Source organism: Bombina bombina, chromosome 10 (assembly GCF_027579735.1).
Source record: "Bombina bombina isolate aBomBom1 chromosome 10, aBomBom1.pri, whole genome shotgun sequence".
Taxonomy (NCBI): domain Eukaryota; kingdom Metazoa; phylum Chordata; class Amphibia; order Anura; family Bombinatoridae; genus Bombina; species Bombina bombina.
Window position 1 is genome coordinate 203,637,533 of NC_069508.1, and position 24,190 is coordinate 203,661,722.

The 24,190-nt window shown below is 33.7% G+C and overlaps 1 protein-coding gene across 9 annotated transcripts in view; it reads left to right on the top strand.

The window, feature by feature from the left end:
- The window catches only part of NFIA (nuclear factor I A), a 761,934-nt gene that overhangs the window by 378,646 nt on the left and 359,098 nt on the right, over positions 1–24,190 (top strand). The gene's annotated exons all lie outside the window — the stretch shown is intronic.

The following is a 24,190-nucleotide window of genomic DNA, read 5'->3' on the forward strand; positions in this document are numbered from 1 at the left end:
GTGTAGTCTCCTCAATCGGCTTGTGACTGTATGTGTAGTCAGTGAGTGGGATAGCAGTGCGTTTGCAGCGCGGGCACTAGTCAGTTGGACTTGCAGAGCTCTGAGGGCAGCAGCTTTAACACTGAGCTGAAGTCAGAAGTCAAAGCGTTTTTAATTTTTTGCAGCTAGCTCCCAGTAGTGCATTGCTGCTCCTGCTCTTGATATATGGATAGGAAGTAGAAGCTTAAAAATGCTTGATGGTGAAATGCGAGCGTCTTTATCTAATATTCTACTAAATATTCAGAAACTGTGTTCATCACCTGAATCTCATACATCCCATTAAAATAGTAAGTAGCTATTGGTGTTATTAATTCTTGCACATACTTACTGTTACTTGTAAATACATTTAGTTATTATATAATATATGTATGTGTCTGTATCTCTTAAAACAAGTTAGTTTAACCTCCTGTTTGCCAGTACAACTGAATTACTGTGTCGCAAAATGATGTAGGTCTAAAAAGTGTGTCACCAACATGAAAAGTTTGGAAAGCTCTGCTCTAAACCTTCATAGCATTTAGCACCAAGGCAGAACATGCTATGATCTGAGTCGTCATCACAGAAAATGCAGCATGTCTGCAGAAAGAATGGGCCACATGAGGGAACCATTAGCCCTTACGCTTTGCAGCGCTGCTCCACCACAGGCTGTTCTCTTTAAACAGCGCTTTGCTCTGGCTGCATTGTGTATATTTTCCTTCACACAGTGCAGCCACAGCGAAGCACTGTTTGAAGAGAACAATCAAATATGGGGTAGCACTGCAAAGCAGCAGCGCATTTATTGATAACTGCCACTTTTTATCAGCTGCAATATAATATATAAAACTTTAAAATTTGCTTTATTCTCCAGTTAATCAGTATATTGCAATTGAGCTGGTGCTTTAGTATAATTGCCTAATTTAAAATTGTATTTAATTTCAAAATGACCTGCAGAAATTTATTGACTAAAAAGATGTCATCACAGAAAGGGAAAAAAGTTCCGCCTCTGGGGCATTTAGAGCATGATATTTTTATGTTGTATTTTGGAGGTTTAAATATAATTAAAAGTAGTTACTAAACTAGATTAAAGGGACAGTAAGGTAAAAATTCATCTTAAATCGATTGAATACAGCAGTTTGTTTGCACTGTTTGCAATAATGTTTATAGTAATATTATATACATTGTTGCAAATACTGCTAAGGCATGTGCATGCCCCTGAGCTCTTAAAGGGACATAATACTCATATGCTAAATCACTTGAAAGTGATGCAGTATAACTGTAAAAAGCTGACAGAAAATATCACCTGAGCATCTCTATGTAAAAAAGGAAGATATTTTACCTCACAATTTCCTCAGCTCACCAGAGTAAGTGCTGTGTAAAAAGTTATACTATAGTTATTGCCCAGCTGCAGGTAAAAAAAATGAAGAAATGAACAGCAGCCAATCAGCATCAGCAGTGCTGAGGTCATGAACTCTTTTACTGTGATCTCATGAGATTTGACTTAACTCTCATGAGATTTCATAGTAAGCTTCCTTACACTGAATAGGGAAATAATATGAGAGTGCACGAGGCTCATCCCTTCAGCTGTCCCAGGACAGACATACTAATATGCTGCTTAGAAATCCTTTACAATGGGATGTGGCTACTGAGAAACTTTTGAGGTAAAATATCTTTCTTTTTTACATAGAGATGTTCAGGTGATATTTTCTAGTCAGCTTTATACAGCTATGCTGCATCACGTTTAAACATTTGGGTATTATGGCCCTTTAATAATGGATGTTTCATTTTACTGTCTATAAATGGAACACTAGAAACCAAGAAATAGATCTTGTTTGGATGCCATTTTTATTGATACGTTTGGAACTTTCCAGCAGGGAGTATTGATAATTCACAACTGTAGTGACAATACAAGAAAAATACAGTTTTACTCATTTTTGCTATTTGTTTTCTTTATATGATTTTGTGTTGCATAGGAAGCTCATTCTATTCAAACTGGGGTTTTTTTTCATTTAAAATGTATTTTTTTGTTAATATTTTTAAGGTTCACATTTATTTTGATGATTTATTCATCTTTTTTCGGTGTTCTCCTTTATTTTAGTATCTCAGATCATTCCTGGCAATATTTTATGAGACTGAGGGGCTGGAGGCAGAGTCAGGGAGTCACATGGGCTGAATCATGGGGGGCTATGAGCTCAGTCTGAGGCTGAGGTGTGTTGTGGGTATGGTCGGGCTGCAGTGTAGCATTCCTGGGAGATTCATAAGGAAGGGCAAAATTGCGGATGTTTTGGAGCTCTGGATGCTGTAAGAAATGAAATAGAACTATTTAAAACATTCACTAACAGTAAGGTCAGGTGCAGAAATCCCATTATCCCAGTTGTGAAGCTCTATACTTCTGTCCCTGTTTCCCCTATTGAAGATAGCGAAAACCCCATCCAGAAACATTGTTTTAATGCCCCCTCCCTGTTTTATGCAGATTGTGTACCCTAAAACCCACCCATAGGTTTACTAAACTGCCCACTGTCCTCTAGGCTGCAGTAGTTAGGCCCCTAGCTTCCCGGTCCCGATAATAGGGGGTATGCAGCTGTTTCACCCTTCCGTCCTGTACCATTGAATGTATTGGAATGATGGTGATATGTTCTAAAAAAATAAACAGAGTAGAAAGACAACAGTTTATAAGGTAATGGTGTTTTTTTTATAAAAAGTGATTGTTTTTGTCTCTGAGCAATATCATTTACTGTTAACGTGCCTCACCAGTCATGTGTTTAGTTTCTGTACTGCTCTAGGCCCGGGTAAATTTCATGCCTTCCAAACCTTCACCATTTAACAAAAGTTTGCAGCTGGCTATGATTTTTATTGTGCCAGTGCCCAGAGCATTTTAAAATCAGATTTGCTGGTTTGTGCCAACTACCACTGTTGATTGGTTCATTGACCTCTTCAATGAAGTTTACAAATTTTTGTGTGCAGATATTTATGAACAGGTAATTAGTGAAGCAAAATTCAGCTAGCGTAACTATTCACTCCTAAGTTGGAGTCCCACTTTTCGCGGGATACACTTAGCTGTAAAGATATTATATCCAATCCAACAATCCTGCTTAGTAGACAGATCTTACGTGCAGAGGTAATCCATACCACATCAACAACACATATGATATAAGTGACTGTTGTAAAATATACTTAATAATGCACAATGGCATGAAGCCAGGTAAGTATCGTATCACTCACCCTCCTTGTACGTAGCGGTATTCGTGCCTCTGTCACACACACAACAGGTGAGTATTACTGTTGTAGGCTGTTCTGAACTCCGGAACTATTCAGGCTCTCCTGAACCCGTAACAAAGCAAAAAGTGTAAGTTTAAAACAGATTCACAGTTCCAGGGTAGAAAGGAGAGAGAGAGGTAAGGTTTCCAGTATATTAAAACATGTACTTTATTGATATATCTTAAAACATTGACCTCTTCCGCTCAGGACCAGTAGTTCTTTTGCAGCTCTTAATCAGTACTTTAACTATGTGTTTAACGATCCTTTAAGGGCAAGAAACCTGCAAATATATTTTAAACATGTTCATTCACTTTAGACTTTTGTGTTTATATATATATATATAGTGGTACATGTAGGAATGTATGTTCCCATTAAAATTGTGGTATTTGTTTGGTTAAATACAAAGTAAATATAAATTAGACTTTCATTTCCTTTTTAATTACAGTGCAATATTCTTATAGTCTAATTCACAAACTCCCCGAAGTCAGCGTCAGAGCTTCTAATTGGGTTTTTTACTTTTATGAATTTCACAAAAGACCTCATAAAACAACAGATCTTGAAACAGCTTTAAAGGGACATAAAACTCAAAATTAAAATAAATGTAGGTATTACAATTTTGAATGAAACACTTTATTGATTTGTCCCTTTTTCTTGTAATCTCAGCTAATTAGTTTTTTTCTTCTCAATTGCAAAGAGTTTTTATAAAGTAATAGGCACCACCATGTTGGAACCTAGGTTTTCCCTTATCTTTTATTTTAAGGACAATTAGGGGCAGATCTAAAACAGGCAGTAAGAGAGTATGTTACTTTGAATATTGATGCTTTTAATACATAGTTATATCTAGAATATATTTACTGTTTAATAGCCAAAAGAATATATCTGGCTTAGTATAAAGTTCAATATTACTTGTACAGTTAGCCACCAATCAGCAAGCGCTACCCAGGAACTGAACCAAAAATGGGCCGGCTCCTAAGCCTAGACTCCTGCTTTTTTAAATTGAAATAGCAAGAGAACAACAAAAAATTGCTAATAGCTGTAAATTAGAAAGTTGCTTAAAAGTGCATGCTCTATCTGAATCATGAAAGAAAAAATTTGGATTCCCTTTAATAATTTGAAGCTACTGAAAAATCTTCTGTTAGTGGCTCTTTAGGGCTGTAGTTTGAAAACCTAGGGATAGTGGAATATGGATCTGTATCTGTTTTTTTGCCTTAAGAATAGCGACTAAGGAACGTAGTGCCAGCAGATTAGTCCTGCACGTTTTGCTAATTTTTAAGTGATCTGTAATGCAATGCTATTTTGATACATCATCATTGACATGCAGATGAGCTGTGTTGCAGCCCTCAATAAATTGGCAAGTCAGTTTTATATATATATTGTTTTTCATTTCTATATGTGCATTGCTGAAGTGACACCACATTGGCTAGTTATTGTTTCTGTATTTTTTTCAAGTGTTTAATATATCCATCTGAAGCAAACAAAACAGAAGCTATTTCATTCTTTCTGTATAATTTTTATAAGTTTTGTTAAAACTACCACTGCATGGGCTAGATAAAGGGACATTAAACACATTTTGCTTTTAAGAAAAAATTGTGCTTTGTCCCACGCTCCCTAAAGAAGATAGATATACAGAGAGACAGACAGATAGATGATAATTAGATAGACAGACGGATATATATACTTACTGGGGTAGATTTACCAAGCAGCGGATGCTACAATCTACCCCCGAAGTTTCTGGCTCGCCGTAAACTTAAATTAAGAAGCAGCGGTCAGCCCCTTTTGAGGTGGCAGACAGCGATCATCCCGACCGGATATGATCGGGATAATTGACACCTCTGAATGTGCAGGGGGCGGCATTGCACAAGCACTTCACCAGAAATGCTTGTGCAATGTTAAATGCCAACAGCGTATGCAGTCGGTATTTAGCGATGCAGGGCGGACATGATTCGCTATAGTGAATCATGTCCGTCCGGGGTTTGACAAATCTACCCCATAATGTGTACATAAGAAGTCATTTTGCTATTGAGATTGTTTTTACTTTACAAAAGTGGTATTTTAACAGCCCTGAAACAATTTGAAAGTATTTACCAAACAGGTCATATGATTCCCTTTTGAGTTTACAGAGAGTTGCAGATAAAACTGAGATGTAGTTCACTCAGAAAACCAATTGGCTATGATAGCTGCACACACTTTACAGAGACTGCAATAAAACTACAAAATGGTTTATAAATGCTAAGTGTCAGCCAATAATGATAGCAACATGTAGCTTAAAGCACATTACTGTCAACGTCAAAAAGGAGAGAAAAAATGATTATTTTATGTAAGATTGTTGTTAAGCATTTGTTATGTTTGCACTTTACTTAAACCGTTATAAATTGACACACGGTGGTCTTTTCCCCTGATATATACAATTGCTTGTTATTTATTTCTAATCCAGGCGGCTGTTTGTTTTACAAATATCTGATATGTTCAGAGCAACATTCAGGGGCAGAAATGCAATTTTACAGCTTTATGACCACACCCTTGAAAAATAGACTCACAGTGCCTCCTATAGGCTGCAGCTATTTAATACGTCTGTATTAATATTGTGATGTTGTGCAATCACACCTGACAAGGGAGAGAGATGTTATTAAAGCAGTATTATATATTCACTAATAGGTCTGAGCTTAAGATATCACTGTAAAATGAGCATATATTTTTGGGTTTCATATCCCTTTAAAAACATTCTGTAACAAAATTAAGAATTTTCCAATAATTTAAGAGCAAATAAGGCAGGTTTCACAAAATAACCCTTCCACTTAGTTTTCCTTAATTGGCTTCAGCAGAGAAGATTATAAACTGCAAAACAATTGAGACTTTTTAACAAAATTATAGTGGCTAGATGTGTTTACTTCTGTAATAAGTTCCCTGGGCAGATACCAACATTTCTAGTCTCTCTCCCTATATATGTTTATTATATAGATTAAATTACATACTATATGTTTATTATATAGATTACATTACATACTATATGTGTATTATATAGATTTCATTACATACTAAATGTGTATTATATAGATTACATTACATACTATATGTGTATTATATAGATTATATTACATACTATATATGTATTATATAGATTATATTACATACTATATATGTATATTACATAGATTACATTACATACTATATATGTGTATTATATAGATTACATTACTTACTATATATGTGTATTATATAGATTACATTACATACTATATGTGTATTATATAGATTACATTACATACTATATGTGTATTATATACATTACATACTATATGTGTTTTATATAGATTACATTGCATACTATATGTGTATTGTATAGATTACATTACATACTATATGTGTATTATATAGATTGCATTACATGCTATATGTGTATTATATAGATTACATTACATACTATATGTGTATTATATAGATTACATTACATAGTGTATGTGTATTATATAGATTATATTACATACTATATGTGTATTATATAGATTACATTACATACTATATGTGTATTATATAGATTACATTACATAGTGTATGTGTATTATATAGATTACATTACATACTATATGTGTATTATATAGATTACATTACATAGTGTATGTGTATTATATAGATTATATTACATACTATATGTGTATTGTATAGATTACATTGCATACTATATATGTGCATTATATAGATTACATTACATACAATATATGTGTATTATATAGATTACCTTACATACTATATGTGTATTATATAAATTACATTACATACTATATATGTGTATTACATAGATTATATGACATACTATATATGTATTATATAGATTATATTACATACTATATGTGTATTGTATAGATTACATTACATACTATATATGTGCATTATATAGATTACATTACATACTATTGGCTAGATTACGAGTAGTGCGTTAAGGTAAAAAAGCAGCGTTAACAGGTCCTAACGCTGCTTTTTTTACGCCCGCTGGTATTACGAGTCTTGCAGGTATAGGTGTACCGCTCACCTTTTTGGCCTTATGGCTAATCAACACGTACATTTCGTAAAGGCTTTTTTCTATGGGACTTCCATAGCGCCGGTATTACAAGTTTTTCCTGGGAGGCCAAAAAGTGAGCAGTACACCCTATACCAACAAGATTCTTAATGCATTTTAAAGTCAGTAGTTATGAGTTTTACGCTACAAAGCTGTAGCATAAAACTCATAACTAAAGTGTTAAAAAGTACACTAACACCCATAAACTACCTAACTAACCCTTAAACGGAGGCCCTCCCGCTTTGCAAACACGAAAATAAAATTATTAACCCCTAATATGCCGCTCCGGACATCGCCGCCACTAGATAAACATATTAACCCCTAAACCGCCACACTCACGCTTCACAAACACTAGTTAAATATTATTAACCCCTAATCTGCTGCCCCCAACATCGCTGCCACCTACATTATACTTATTAACCCCTAATCTGCCGTCCCCAACGTCGCCGCCACTATTCTAAATTTATTAACCCTTTAAACCTAAGTCTAACCCTAACACCCCATAATTTAAATATAATTTAAATAAATCTAAATACAAATTACTATCATTACCTAAATTATTCCTATTTAAAACTAAATACTTACCTATAAAATAAACCCTAAGCTAGCTACAATATAACTAATAGTTACATTGTAGCTAGTTTAGGGTTTATTTTTATTTTACAGGCAAGATTGTATTTATTTTAACTAGGTAGACTAGTTACTAAATAGTTATTAACTACCTAGCTAAAATAAATACAAATTTACCTGTAAACCCCTAGCCTAATCTAAACTACCAATAGCCCTTAAAAGGGCCTTTTGCGGGGCATTACCCCAAAGAAATCAGCTCTTTTACCTGTAAAAAAAAAAAATACAAACAACCCCCCCAACAGTAAAACCCACCACCCACACAACCAACCCCCCAAATAAAAGCCTAACTAAAAAAACCTAAGCTCCCCATTGCCCTGAAAAGGGCATTTGGATGGGCATTGCCCTTAAAAGGGCATTTAGCTCTATTGCAGGCCAAATCCCTAACCTAAAAAATAAACCCACCCAATACAACCTTATAAAATCCTAACACTAACCCTCGAAGATTCACTTACCGGGAGAAGTCTTCATCCAAGCGGCAAGATGTCCTCAGCGAAGCCGGCAGAAGTGGTCCTCCAGACGGGCAGAAATCTTCATCCAGACGGCATCTTCTATCTTCATCCATCCGGCGCGGAGCAGCTCCATCTTCAAGACATCCGGTGCAGAGCATCCTCTTCCAACGACGTCTTCTTGATGAATGAAGGTACCTTTAAATTATGTCATCCAAGATGGCGTCCCTTAGATTCTAATTGGCTGATATAATTCTATCAGCCAATCGGAATTAAGGTTAAAAAAATCCTATTGGCTGATGCAATCAGCCAATAGGATTGAGCTCACATTCTATTGGCTGTTCCAATCAGTCAATAGAATGTGAGCTCAATCCTATTGGCTGATTGGATCAGCCAATAGGATTGAAGTTCAATCCTATTGGCTGATTGCATCAGCAACAGGATTTTTTCAACCTTAATTCCAATTGGCTGATAGAATTATATCAGCCAATTAGAATCTAAGGGACGCCATCTTGGATGAAGTAATATAAAGGTACCTTCATTCATCAAGAAGACGTCGTTGGAAGAGGATGCTCAGCGCCGGATGTCTTGAAGATGGAGACACTCCAAGCCGGATGGATGAAGATAGAAGATTCCGTCTGGATGAAGACTTCTGCCCGTTTGGAGGACCACTTCTGCCGGCTTCGTTGAGGACATCTTGCTGCTTGGATGAAGACTTCTCCCGGTAAGTGAATCTTCGTGGGTTAGTGTTAGGATTTTTTAAGGGTGTATTGGGTGGGTTTTATTTTTTAGGTTAGGGCTTTGGGCTGCAATGGAGCTAAATGCCCTTTTATGGGCAATGCCCATCCATATGCCCTTTTCAGGGCAAAGGGGAGCTTAGGTTTTTTTAGTTAGGCTTTTATTTGGGGGGTTGGTTGTGTGGGTGGTGGGTTTTACTGTTGGGAGGGGTTGTTTGTATTTTTTTTTACAGGTAAAAGAGCTGATTTCTTTGGGACAATGCCCTGCAAAAGGCCCTTTTAAGGGCTATTGGTATTTTAGTTTAGTTTAGTTTAGGCTAGGTTTTTTTTTTATTTTGGGTGGGCTTTTTTATTTTGATAGGGCTATTAGATTAGGTGTAATTAGTTTAAAGATCTTGTAATTTGTTTTTTATTTTCTGTAATTTAGTGTTTGTTTTTTTTGGTAATTAAGCTAATTTTATTTAATTTATTGTATTTAATGTAGGGAATTTATTCAATTGTAGTGTAGTGTTAGGTGTTATTGTAACTTAGGTTAGGTTTTATTTTACAGGTAATTTTGTATTTATTTTAGCTAGGTAGTTATTAAATCGTTAATAACTATTTAGTAACTATTCTACCTAATTAAAATAAATACATACTTGCCTGTAAAATAAAAATAAACCCTAAGCTAGATACAATGTAACTATTAGTTATATCGTAGCTAGCTTAGGGTTTATTTTATAGGTAAGTATTTAGTTTTAAATATGAATTATTTAGTTGATAGGAATTTTTATTTAGATTTATTTAAATTATATTTAAGTTAGGGGGTGTTAGGGTTAGACTTAGGTTTAGGGGTTAATAAATTTAATATAGTGGCGGCGATGTTAGGGGCGTCAGATTAGGGGTTAATAATATTTAAATAGTGTTTGCGATGCAGGAGTATGGCGGTTTAAGGGTTAATATGTTTATTATAGTGGTGGCGACGTTGGGGGCAGCAGATTAGGGGTTAATCAGTATAATGTAGGTGTCGGCGATGTCGGGGGCGGCAGATTAGGGGTTAATCAGTATAATGTAGGTGGTGGCGATGTCCGGAGTGGCAGGTTAGGGTTTAATCAGTATAATGTAGGTGGCGGCGATGTCGGGGGCGGAAGATTAGGGGTTAATAAGTGTAAGATTAGGGGTGTTTAGACTCGGGGTTCATGTTAGGGTGTTAGGTGTAAACATAAATGTAGTTTCCCCATAGGAATCTATGGGGCTGTGTTACTGAGCTTTACGCTGCTTTTTTGCAGGTGTTAGACTCTTTCTCAGCCGGCTCTCCCCATTGATGTCTATGGGGAAATCGTGCACGAGCACGTATAACCAGCTCACCACTCACTTAAGCAGCGCTGGTATTGGAGTGCAGTGTGGAGCGCAATTTTGCTCTACGCTGACTTCTTGCCTGTTAACGCCGGGTTGATAAAAACCTGTAATACCTGCGCTGCAGGAAAGTGAGTGGTGACAATAAACTGCAAGTTAGCAACGCACCCCTGTTAACACACAACTCGTAATCTAGGCGTATATGTGTTTTATATAGATTACATTACATACTATATGTGTATTATATAGATTACATTACATACTATATGTGCTTTATATAGATTACATTACATACTATATATGTGTATTATATAGATTACATTACATACTATATGTGTATTATATAGATTACATTACATACTATATATGTGTTTTATATAGATTATATTACATACTATATATTTGTATTATATAGATTACATTGCATACTTTATGTGTATTTTATAGATTACATTACATACTATATGTGTATTGTATAGATTACATTACATACTATATGTGTTTTATATAGATTACATTACATACTATATATGTGTATTATATAGATTACATTACATACTATATGTGTATTATATAGATTATATTACATACTATATATGTGTTTTATATAGATTACATTGCATAATTTATGTGTATTTTATAGATTACATTACATACTATATATGTATTATATAGATTACATTACATACTATATGTGTTTTATATAGATTACATTACATACTTTATGTGTATTTTATAGATTACATTACATACTATATGTGTATTATATAGATTACATTACATACTATATGTGTTTTATATAGATTACATTGCATACTATATGTGTATTGTATAGATTACATTACATACTATATGTGTATTATATAGATTGCATTACATACTATATGTGTATTATATAGATTACATTACATACTATATGTGTATTATATAGATTACATTACATACTATATGTGTATTATATAGATTACATTACATACTATATGTGTTTTATATAGATTACATTACATACTATATGTGTATTATATAGATTACATTACATACTATATGTGTATTATATAGATTACATTACATAGCGTATGTGTATTATATAGATTACATTACATACTATATGTGTATTATATAGATTACATTACATACTATATATGTGTTTTATATAGATTATATTACATACTATATATTTGTATTATATAGATTACATTGCATACTTTATGTGTATTTTATAGATTACATTGCATACTATATGTGTATTATATAGATTTCATTACATACTATATGTGTTTTATATAGATTACGTTACATACTTTATGTGTATTTTATAGATTACATTACATACTATATGTGTATTATATAGATTACATTACATACTATATGTGTTTTATATAGATTACATTGCATACTATATGTGTATTGTATAGATTACATTACATACTATATGTGTATTATATAGATTGCATTACATACTATATGTGTATTACATAGATTACATTACATACTATATGTGTATTGTATAGATTACATTACATACTATATGTGTTTTATATAGATTACATTACATACTATATATGTGTATTATATAGATTACATTACATACTATATGTGTATTATATAGATTACATTACATACTATATATGTGTTTTATATAGATTACATTGCATAATTTATGTGTATTTTATAGATTACATTACATACTATATATGTATTATATAGATTACATTACATACTATATGTGTTTTATATAGATTACATTACATACTTTATGTGTATTTTATAGATTACATTACATACTATATGTGTATTATATAGATTACATTACATACTATATGTGTCTTATATAGATTACATTGCATACTATATGTGTATTGTATAGATTACATTACATACTATATGTGTATTATATAGATTGCATTACATACTATATGTGTATTATATAGATTACATTACATACTATATGTGTATTGTATAGATTACATTACATACTATATGTGTATTATATAGATTACATTACATACTATATGTGTATTATATAGATTACATTACATACTATATGTGTATTATATAGATTATATTACATACTATATGTGTATTATATAGATTATATTACATACTATATGTGTATTATATAGATTACATTACATACTATATGTGTTTTATATAGATTACATTACATACTATATGTGTATTATATAGATTACATTACATACTATATGTGTATTATATAGATTGCATTACATACTATATGTGTATTGTATAGATTACATTACATACTATATGTGTATTATATAGATTACATTACATACTATATGTGTATTATATAGATTACATTACATTCTATATGTGTTTTATATAGATTACATTACATACTATATGTGTATTATATAGATTACATTACATACTATATGTGTATTATATAGATTACATTACATACTATATGTGTATTATATAGATTACATTACATACTATATGTTTATTATATAGATTATATTACATACTATATGTGTATTGTATAGATTACATTACATACTATATGTGTATTATATAGATTACATTACATACTATATGTGTATTATATAGATTATATTACATACTATATGTGTATTGTATAGATTACATTACATACTATATGTGTATTGTATAGATTACATTACATACTATATGTGTATTATATAGATTACATTGCATACTATATGTGTATTATATAGATTACATTACATAGCGTATGTGTATTATATAGATTACATTACATACTATATGTGTATTATATAGATTACATTACATACTATATGTGTATTATATAGATTACATTACATACTATATGTGTATTATATAGATTACATTACATACTATATGTGTATTATATAGATTACATTACATAGTGTATGTGTATTATATAGATTGCATTACATACTATGGGGCCGATTTATTAATGGTCTGTCCGACATGATCCGCTCAGCGGATCATGTCTGACAGACATCGCTGAATGCTGACAGCATACGCTGTCGGCATTTAACATTGCACAAGCAGTTCTTGTGAACTGCTTGTGCAATGCCGCACCCTGCAGATTTGCGGTTAGCTGCACAAGCAGTTCTTACGTGTCTGTTAACTTGCTCTCCCTTATTGAGGACTGCAAGGTATAGCAAAGAACTGTGGTACGGCACATCCTGGCGCCAAAGCAATATATTAGCTCTACACAGCCACAGAAGCCCTCCGATCTCTCACATCTGTCTGCAGCTATGATGCATCTCCCTCCTTTCCTAGATGTTGCTCACCATATATATTCTTCTCTCTTGACTTTTTGCGCTTCATCGTCACAATGCAGTGCGCTATGAAATCACAGCAGATACCAAGACTTTTGTAGACGACTGATTCCAATGACTTGAGGGGCTCACAGGCTGCTTCCATTTCCGAGGCTCCTGCAATTGTTATTTAAAAATTTCGCCCAGCACAGTCATGTGATGCATGTGGCAGCGTATGGTAGCATAGTATTTATTTAGTACTTTAAAATCCTTGGGGCTGCATAGCTGCTCTGGTGGTCCGTCCCTCCAGCCCTCAGGTGAGATGCAGTGGCACCCCGTTCATCACCAGTAATTCTGCCCCTGGATAGATAGATAGATAGATAGATAGATAGATAGATAGAAAAGAGGGAGATAGACAAGGACAAAGTAAGAGAGAGATTTCTTTCTTTTAGTGAATTGATTATTTTTGGCACACACTTTTGAAGTCCTGACATGCTTTAAAACCATATTGTATATTTATACACAAAAGTTTGGGTTAAACGGACGGCTTCATTTCATAGCAAGTTTTTTTCTAACCTGAATTTCCAATTGACCTGATGAATGTGTTATCTGTGAGATCTTAATTCCTTTGCTCTGTACGCTCTATTAGAAGAATGAATCAGATTAAAACCAACACACAGAAAAACACAGGATTTCATTTTACGGAACTCAGTGCCCTAAACCCAAGACAGGACATAAAGCACTTTTGTTTTCAATAGGATTTAGTGGCAGCTCACTAAACTGGTTTTACAACCTTACACTTATAAGACTGAACTTGCATTCCTGTTCTTTCTTTTAAAGAAAAAAAATCTTTTGTTCTGAAAAAGTCAGCTGTTTATAGCTGTGGTGAGAATTGTTCCACTGAAGAAAAGAAATCTAAAAATATGATGACGGAATATCTTTATACCACAAAATTATGCTTGATACACTGCATTTAAAGGGACGTTAAACTTAAAAAATCTCTATTTAGCCTGTTATCCTCCACCCTGTAATTTAAGGGGATATGAAAGTCAGAATTAAACTTTTGTGATTCCAATAGAGCAATTAAAACTTTAATATTGACTACTGTTGTCATATTTACTTTGTTCTTTTGTATCCTTTGATTAAAAGCATATGTGCATATCCTCAACAGCAGCCATGCACTACTGGGAGTTAGCCTGTGATTGGTGGCTGCACATTTATGCTTTTTGTCATTGGCTCACCAAATGTGTTCTGATAGTTCCCAGTAGTGATTTGCTAATCTGAAGTTGACGTTACACCGTCGGTTGGTTAAACACAATGTTATAAGATAGCAACAGTGCACCTTGATGTCCCTATAACTGGTTCATATGTGCAGGGGCTCATTTATGTGCATACTTTTCTTAAAATGGCACTTTTAAATTTCTTTTTAAATATTATTTTGCATACAGATCTTTTGCAATGCAATGGATAATTTATACATTGATTAATAAAACAAGACTTTAGTGTCCCTTTAATCAAAACAAATAAACAGTTAGGAAACATATCTGGTGCATGTCACAAATGAACATTAATTTTAAATAGACATAAAAGTCAAATACACTGCCCTTGTTAAATTTGACTTATAACATTGTTGTAACATGCACAGATTTGCAAACATCACAGCATGGACCAGATGTGAAATGCACGTGCACACAACTTACTGTCCTTTATGTCTGATCTTTTAAAAACTTCTTAATATGCCTCTCAGATTAATACCAAACTGGCTTGCTATAATATTATAAATTAATATTTTCAGAAGCTCACTTTGGCTGAAGTCTGGCATCAAGTAATGATTAGTGACCACTATATTTGGAGTAAATATGTTCAGTGGTTTAAATTTTGAGATATTAAGCAGAGAGAATGTGTAAGTCTGTCTAAATTTCTCAATGTGATGATATAAGAAACTTTAGTCACACTGACTTTCAAAAGCTGTTAATGGTTTTCATGGACATTTAAAGAGATATATCTTAGTGGCTTTTGGCGTGACTGGGAATATTTAGCTCTTACAGAAAATACAGGTTATGTAGCTTAGCAGCAAGTCTTTGTGCTTTATTGTGGTGGTTTATAGTTTAAATTCAGATGAGGGTCTGATTTTTTATTATTGTAACATTTAATAAAGGATTAACAACATTTAAGAATATAAGCAGTGAGAATATGGCAAATGAGTATGTTTATGACTGTAAGCAATATATAGCAATTAATTACAAAGTGATAAATTTGCCAGTTTACTGATGACATCACAGATTAAAGTGTCTTTATGTTGTTTGAGGTTTTCTGAGGATATCACAAGTTGATGTGCCTGTATGTTGTTGCAGGTTTAGTAATGATATCATATGTTTAGGTACCTGTATGTTGTTGCAGGTTTAGTAATGACATCACAGGTTTAAGTACCTGTATGTTGTTACAGGTTTATTGATGACATCACAGGTTTAAGTCCCTGTATGTTGTTGCAGGTTTAGTAATGACATCACAGGTTTAAGTACCTGTATGTTGTTACAGGTTTATTGAGGACATCACAGTTTGAAGTGCCTGTATTTTGTTGCAGGTTTATTAAGGACATCATAGGTTGAAGTGCCTGTATGTTGTTGCAGGTTTAGTGATGACAGCACCGGTTGAAGTGCCTGTATGTTGTTGCACGTTTATTGATGACATCACAGGTTGAAGTGCCTGTATGGTGTTGCAGGTTTAGTGATAGCATCATAGGGTGAAGTACCTGGATGCTGTTGCAGGTTTTACTGATAGCATCATAGGTTGAAGTGCCTGTATGTTGTTACAGGTTTATTGATGACATCACAGGTGTATGTGCCTGTATGTTGTTGCAGGTTTACAGATGATATCACAGGTTGAAGTGCCTGTATGTTGTTGCAGGTTTATTGAAGACGTCACAGGTTTATGTGTCTGCAAGTTGTTGCAGGTTTACTGATGACATCATAGGTTGAATTGCCTGTATGTTGTTGCAGGTTTAGTGATGACATCACAGGTTGAAGTGCCCTGTATGTTGTTGCAGGTTTATTGATGACATCACAAGTGTATGTGCCTGTATGTTGTTGCAGGTGTACTGATGATATCATAGGTTAAAGTGCCTGTATGTTGTTGCAGGTTTATTGAAGACGTCACAGGTTTATGTGTATGTAAGTTGTTGCAGGTTTACTGATGACATCATAGGTTGAATTGCCTGTATGTTGTTGCAGGTTTAGTGATGACATCACAGATTGAAGTGCCCTGTATGTTGTTGCAGGTTTATTGATGACATCACAGGTTGATGTGCCTGTATGTTGTTGAAGGTTTACTTATAACATCATAGGTTGAAGTGCCTGTATGTTCTTGCAGGTTTAGTGATGATATCACAGGTTAAAGTGCCCTGTATGTTGTTGCAGGTTTATTGATGACATCACAGGTTGATGTGCCTGTATGTTGTTGCAGGTTTACTGATGACATCATAGGTTGAAGTGCCTGAATGTTGTTGCAGGTTTACTGATGACATCGTAGGTTGAAGTGCCTGTATGTTTTTGCAGGTTTAGTGATGACATCACAGGTTGAAGTGCCTGTATGTTGTTTGAGGTTTTGTGATGACATCACAGTTTAAAGAGACTGTATGTTGTTGCAGGTTTAGTGATGACATCACTGGTTGAAGTGCCTGTATGTTGTTGCAGGTTTACTGATGACATCACAGATTAAAGTGCCTGTATGTTGTTGCAGGTTTAGTAATAACATAACAGGTTGAAGTACCTGTATGTTGTTGCAGGTGTACTAATGACATCATAGGTTGAAGTGTCTGTATGTTGTTGCAGGTTTATTGATGACATCACAGGTTGATGTGTCTGTATGTTGTTGCAGGTTTACTGATGACATCAAAGGTTGAAGTGCCCGTATGTTGTTGCAAGTTTAGTGATTGCACCAGTGTGTAGTAATGCTGACAGGCGACACATGTGCAGTATTTCTTGTGCATGTCACTGTAAAGGGACAGTCTACACCAAAATGTTTATACATTTAGCCACCAATCAGCAAGCGCTAGTCAGGTACTTAACCAAAAATGGGCCAGCTCCTAAGCTTGCATTCCTGCTTTTTAAAATAAACATATCAAGAGAAAAAAAGAAAATTTTATTATTGGAGTAAATTAGAAAGTTGTTTAAAATTGCATACTCTGTCTGAATCATTAAAAAATTGGATTTAGTGTCCCTTTAACATGACCGTGATCTTTCCCATAGTTACCAGAAAGCTATACATGGATGAGAGAATTGCATTATTGTATTGGAATGTCTATTTACAATACCACTGTTAGGTATATAATCAACATGATTATTTTTTTATTTTCTCAGAAGATACCTGACCACACACAGATTTTCTGATGATTTTATTGTAAATCACCCTATAACACAACTAGGTAAAGAAAAAGGTATTTTCTTGCAATTCTTGTTCCACTTAGGAGAGACGACTGGTTTTCAGATGTTTGAATGACCAAGGTGAATTGAATTAAGTAATGTGAAAAAAAAACAGAGATTTATTCTTTTTTTTCACCATCGGTACATAGGCTAAAGAAATCTCATTTTAGCTGAAATTAGTTTTTGGCTCAGAAAATCTTTGTTTTAAAACAACCTTTCTTCTTCCCTGTTCTTGTACAGATCTGTCATTCACTATTGACTTTTACATAAAAAAACTATACTGTCTGGCTTTAACAAATCAAATATTTGGGTCAAAATCCTGGATTAATGGATGAGTTCATTCTGAGAGTGACAGAACAATTTAGGACATGATTTCCTCTTTGTGTTTTGACAATCGCATTTATAATTAATATACAGACAAATACAGTCAACAAAGGTACAAATAAGGATTAGTTTATTGAAGGGCTGACATATATTATTGCAAAGAAAGAAAGAAAAACACCCCATTGTTCCTCCACAACACGTTATAGCAAATACAAGCGGATTCATGATGTATTTGGTTTGTATTTTAAGTAGCAATTCAGATGTAGTCTTTACATTTACATCCCATAGTAACTAAAGCATTTTAAAGGGATAGTAAAGTAAAAAAAAACAAAAAACATGGCAGGGGGTGTCAAAGTTGTAGTGTCTATAAAACAATGGGAACTGCCATGTTGTAACTTAGGTTACCTTCTCTTCTATGGCCAATTATGGACCATTATAAATAGGTCACTAGAGTGTGCAGCCAATGACTGTGCAATATAACAGTGTCCTGCACTTTCTTTTCTAACAGGAACTGAAAAACTCACAATTTCAGAATGGAATTACAGGAAAAGGGGACGAAATAAAAATGAAAGTATATTGCAGAGTTTTTTTTATATATACATATGATTTATCATTTTATATTATCAGATCAAAGTGTTTAGTGTCCCTTTAAAGGGACAGCAAACACCTTGTTATTACAAGATATTTCTGTTGTCTTGCCATAGACTAATGTATCAGCCAAGTCTAAACATTTTTAAAACAAATTAAAATGTTTTTTTGTTGCAATCTTTTGTTAATAGCTAAAGTCCACCCACCATTTGCCTCATTTAGAGGAGCCAATCATGACTTGAGTCGGCAGCTGACAATGATAGTCCAATCATAATATTAGTATAAATTGAATTATTATCTGTTAAAGCCAATAAGGGAAATATATGTATCATGGTTAGGCTTGAGACGTCTGCTGTGTGCATTTTCACTTCTGAGAATTAGAAAAGCCACAAAAAAAGCTTAATTAAATGAAAGGGGGCAAAATATCTAAAGTATGTTGCAAAGTTGTTTGTTTATGCATAACTATATTAAACTATTAAGGCATTAACTGTCCCTTAAATATATTGCCTTAAAGCCAGAAATAGAATTGTAGAAAGCAGTCTGCTGTCATTTTTCAGTCTCTGATGCACTGTTTGTAATGAGTTGGTTTAAATCTGTATGTGGTTGCCATCCATACGCGGTTCTTGTTTAGACGTTAAGAACTATCCTTACGTTCTGATCTAAATGTGAAGCGTTCTTGTCCATCTCTCATGCATTACCTCTATAAATGCACAGACATATTTCCTAAGTAACAGTTTAAGTGGTGATGCTGCGTGTAGTGTATTATTAAATACTCTGGTATATGGAGAGAGAAAAAAGACATCTTCAATCTTATTAAATGACCCTGGCGCCGGCTGCTGTTAGTTTTTCTCTAAACCTTTCAGTTCCAAAGCGAATTGCAGCTCACTCCAATTCGCTGAGCTGCAGGTAAACTAGGTGCTGAAGTATCTTAATGCCATTGTCTTGTCACTTTTTTTATGTTTATACTCCGCATAGTAGGATTTCTTTTTATTTCAATAAGCAAATTAACTTTCTTTATCTGATCACGAGAACTAGAACTAACAGGTCATTTTCGCACAATTGTGAAATAAATGCTTACATCTGTATCAAGTTTATGCTTTGCCCAAATTCACCTAGTAATTTTATTATCAGCTGGTTAAAGGAGTATTAAAGGGACATGGGTGTGAAAATTAAACAATTTTTCAGAAAGAGCGTGCAATTTTGAAAATCTTTTAATTTTATTTATATTATCAAATTTATTTCCTCCCATTGGTGTCCTTTGTTAAAGATTCAGTAAAGTCAAAATAAAATGTCCATGTTTCATTTAGAAAGTGCCACTTTAAACAGCTTTGCAATTTACTTATATTATAAAATTAGCTTTTTTTTTGTTGGTATCCTTTGTGGAGGAGTTAAAGAGATATGAAATCCAAATATTTTCTTTTGTGGTTCAGAGAGAACATACAATTTTACTTATATGATCAAATTTGCTTTGTTACCACGATTTTCTGTGTTAAAGAGATACCTAGGTAGGAGGATATATTTTGGATTGTGCTTGGTGTAACACTTAAAGGGATAGTCCAGTCAAAATTAAAGTTTCATGATCCAGATAGAGCATGCAATTTTAAGCAACTTTCTTATTTACTCCTATTATCAAATTTTCTTCGTTCTCTTGGTATCTTTTCTTAGACACCAATCAGAAAGCACTACCCAGGTGCTGAACCAAAAATGGTCCGGCTCCTAAGCTTACATTGTTGCTTTTTCAAATGAAGATACCAAAAGAATGAAGAAAATTTGATAATAGGAGTAAATTAGAAAGTTGCTTAAAATTGCTGCTTTATCTGAATCATGGATTTTTTTTTTTTAATAGACTGTTCCTTTAACTCCCCACTTGTAATACGAGCACAATCAGTATGCACTAATAGTGCTCCTCATGCTATCCATTAAATATATAGGGTGTGATAAAGAAAGTTTTGGCCTTGTTAAGATGCTTTTGTTAAAATATTTAATCATCCTCTTGTAAAACTAGATTGTGTGATTTTCTTTCCCAAGTTCGCTTAAAAGATAACGCACCCTGTGCTGTCGAGTGGGCTCCACTTTTAATCTAGCCCTAAATGTTTTATAAACATTTACAAATGTTATTTTAGTACCAAAACTTTCATTGTTTATGTCAGAGCTTCTAGGGTTAAACCCTTTAAACATATGTATTTGAGTATGTTTCCTGGTTTCCTTTGCTGGGGCTTATAAAATAACAGAAAAGTAAGATCCTGCACTGATCTAACCTATCACAGTCTAACATGTAATAACTGCACACAATTTTAGATGATCTGGTTGTGTATATATGTCATTATTGTACTTAAAGCCCAGGATGGTATATACACATCCAGAGGGTCCTTAAAGAGATACATAACTGAATGTAAATGATCCTTTATTCCTGATGTAACTGTGAGAAATAAAAAGGTTTAATGTTAAACAACTGGGTTATTCTTTATTTTAAATTAAGATAAAATCACCAAAGTGACTGCTCTGTGAGCCGTTACCCTACAACTCGTCTGCATTCTTTTTTTGAGGTAACGATGTCTTTCATTTTTTACATTTGTACAGTGATGTTTGTGTGATATTTTCTCGTTAGCTTTTTTACTGTATTTTTATGGCTATATAAATGCTTTTTTAACTTTTTTTTAATGCAATTGATTTAGCTCCTTCACTAGGCTGCCACATTGCTGCTTTTATAAAAGAACCCTTGAAAAATACCCATATCCGTGGCTTTTTAGCCCCTTCACTGTTAATCCTTTTTCCTACTCCTGTGCAGGCCCAGCAAATATATAATTATTATATTTATATGATTGGTACTGACATTATCTTACTAAATTGTCATGTAGGGTAGATCAATATGAAAAAGGGGCTATACTGGCATCTGGGGTTATACAACCAGAGGGACCCTTTGAGGCAGTTTAGAGCTAAAAGCACAGTTGATCACAGTGATCATCAGGTTATACAGACAAAATCCAGATATTTAATTAAAGGGACACTGCACGCAATTTTTTTCTTTAACGATTCAGACAGAGCATGCAACTTTCTAATTTACTCCTATTATCAAATTTTTCTTTGTTCTCTTGCTATCTTTATTTGAAAAAGAATGCATCTAAGTTTTTTTTTGGTTTATAACTCTGGAGAACACTTTTTTATTGGTGGATGAATTTATCAACCAATCAGCAAGAACAACCCAGGTTATTCACCAAAAATGGACCGGCATCTAAACTTACATTCTTGCATTTCAAATAAAGATACCAAGAGAATGAAGAAAATTTGATAATAGGAGTAAATTAGAAAGTTGCTTAGAATTTCATGCTCTGCATCACAAAAGAAAAAATTTGGGTTCATTGTCCCTTTAAGAGAGGGACTTGTTCATCATAAAATAACTTTATTGGGGTCTCTAGAAATAATTGTTTTTATTGAGCCCATTTTTGGGAGCAATTCTCTTTCACATGGGGGTCTTGGGGTTCTGTGACTAATAAAGAGAGCTGAACAATCTCTTCCTATCCAGCTCCCTTCACTGTCTGCTATTTCCATATTCCCCTCATTCTGTAACATCAGTACACATTTGTGGCAACGTCACAGGCACTCCCATTAATGGGATAGGAAAGTATTTTAAGTCACTTTTAAGTTCACTTCTATTTTCAAATTTGCTTTGTTCTCTTGGTATCTGTTGTTGAAAATACGCATATATCCTACACTAGTGGGAACTAACTGCTGATTGGTGCCTGCACACATTTGTCTCTTGTGATTGGCTAACTAGATGTGTTCAGCTAGCTGCCTGCCAGTAGTGCAATGTTATTCCTTCAGCAAAGGATAACAAGAGAATGAAGCAAATTGAATAATAGAAATTGTTTAAAATTGTATGTTCTATCCAAATCATGAAAGAAAGTGTTGTGGTTTCCTGTCCCTTCCCTATAGATGAAAACAGAATTGGATTGGCGATTATCGTTCATGACTAACACGGTTCATCATTTGCATAAAGTCAGTGATGTGCATGATGAAAACAGGACATTAAAGGGGTTAAAAAATCAGTTTGAATATGTTCTGTAGGTTTGAATAGGTTCTGTTACAAGAACACTAACATATGTATTTTTCATAGCAACCACTGCTCCTGCACAAACTCTATTTGTATACAAACTTTACCCTTTAACCAGAAAGACTATCTCAAAATAACTAAGATCCGAAAGATCTGGTCAATATATGTATTGGTGCCTTATAATGGATTGCTGAGGGAAAGGATGATATTAATAATAAAAAAAGTGCTTTGAACACCTTATGATGAGTGGATATAACACTTGCCTTTCATTGCTGGATACATAATTTAGGTGCTATTTAATGTTCAAAGTCAAATGAGCCTGTGGTTTCAGCCCAGTTGTTAATGCACAATTCAGCTCTTAATGGACAATTGCATATATAGTTCCCTCGTCAGCATAGTTTTACATGGTTAGCAATGTCTTTTCGGGAATTATTCTGGGGCTGAGATTTCAGAAGCATTAACTGGCATTGTGTATCACACTTGAACTTTCATTTAGACTAAAAGAAATAGATTTTGTATTGTTTCAAGCTTATACTCTATTCCAGGGGTAGCCAAACTATGAATCCCTGGCTAAATCAGCTGCTTTTAAATAGCTTGTGAGCTAAGAATGTTTTATACATTGTTTAAATGTTTGGGAAAAAAATGTACAAAATAATATTTTTTGACATCTGAAAATGTATATGAAATACAAATGTCATTATCCACAAATAGCGTTGCAACACGGCACTCATTCATTTATGCATTGTCTATGGCTGCTTTCAAGCTGAAATGGAAGACTTGAGCAGTTGCGACAGAGACTGAATGTGGCGCTTTCATATTTTTGAACTGGCTCGGTGCACTACAGTTATACAATGACACAATATCACTCACTCAAAGGAAAATCAATGGTAAGAAAAATTTGAGAATGTAAAATGGGATTTCATCACAGCAAAATTTCTTTACAAAAATGAAAGATAAACAACAGGCTGCAACCAAAGTACGTTTCTCAGTCTTTCTTTTTTTATTTATTTGGAATTTCGTCAATAAAATGTGCAGAAATTTGTTTTCTCTCGTGTTTTGGAATTATCTACATAAATTCCTTGACCCATAAAACCTAAAATA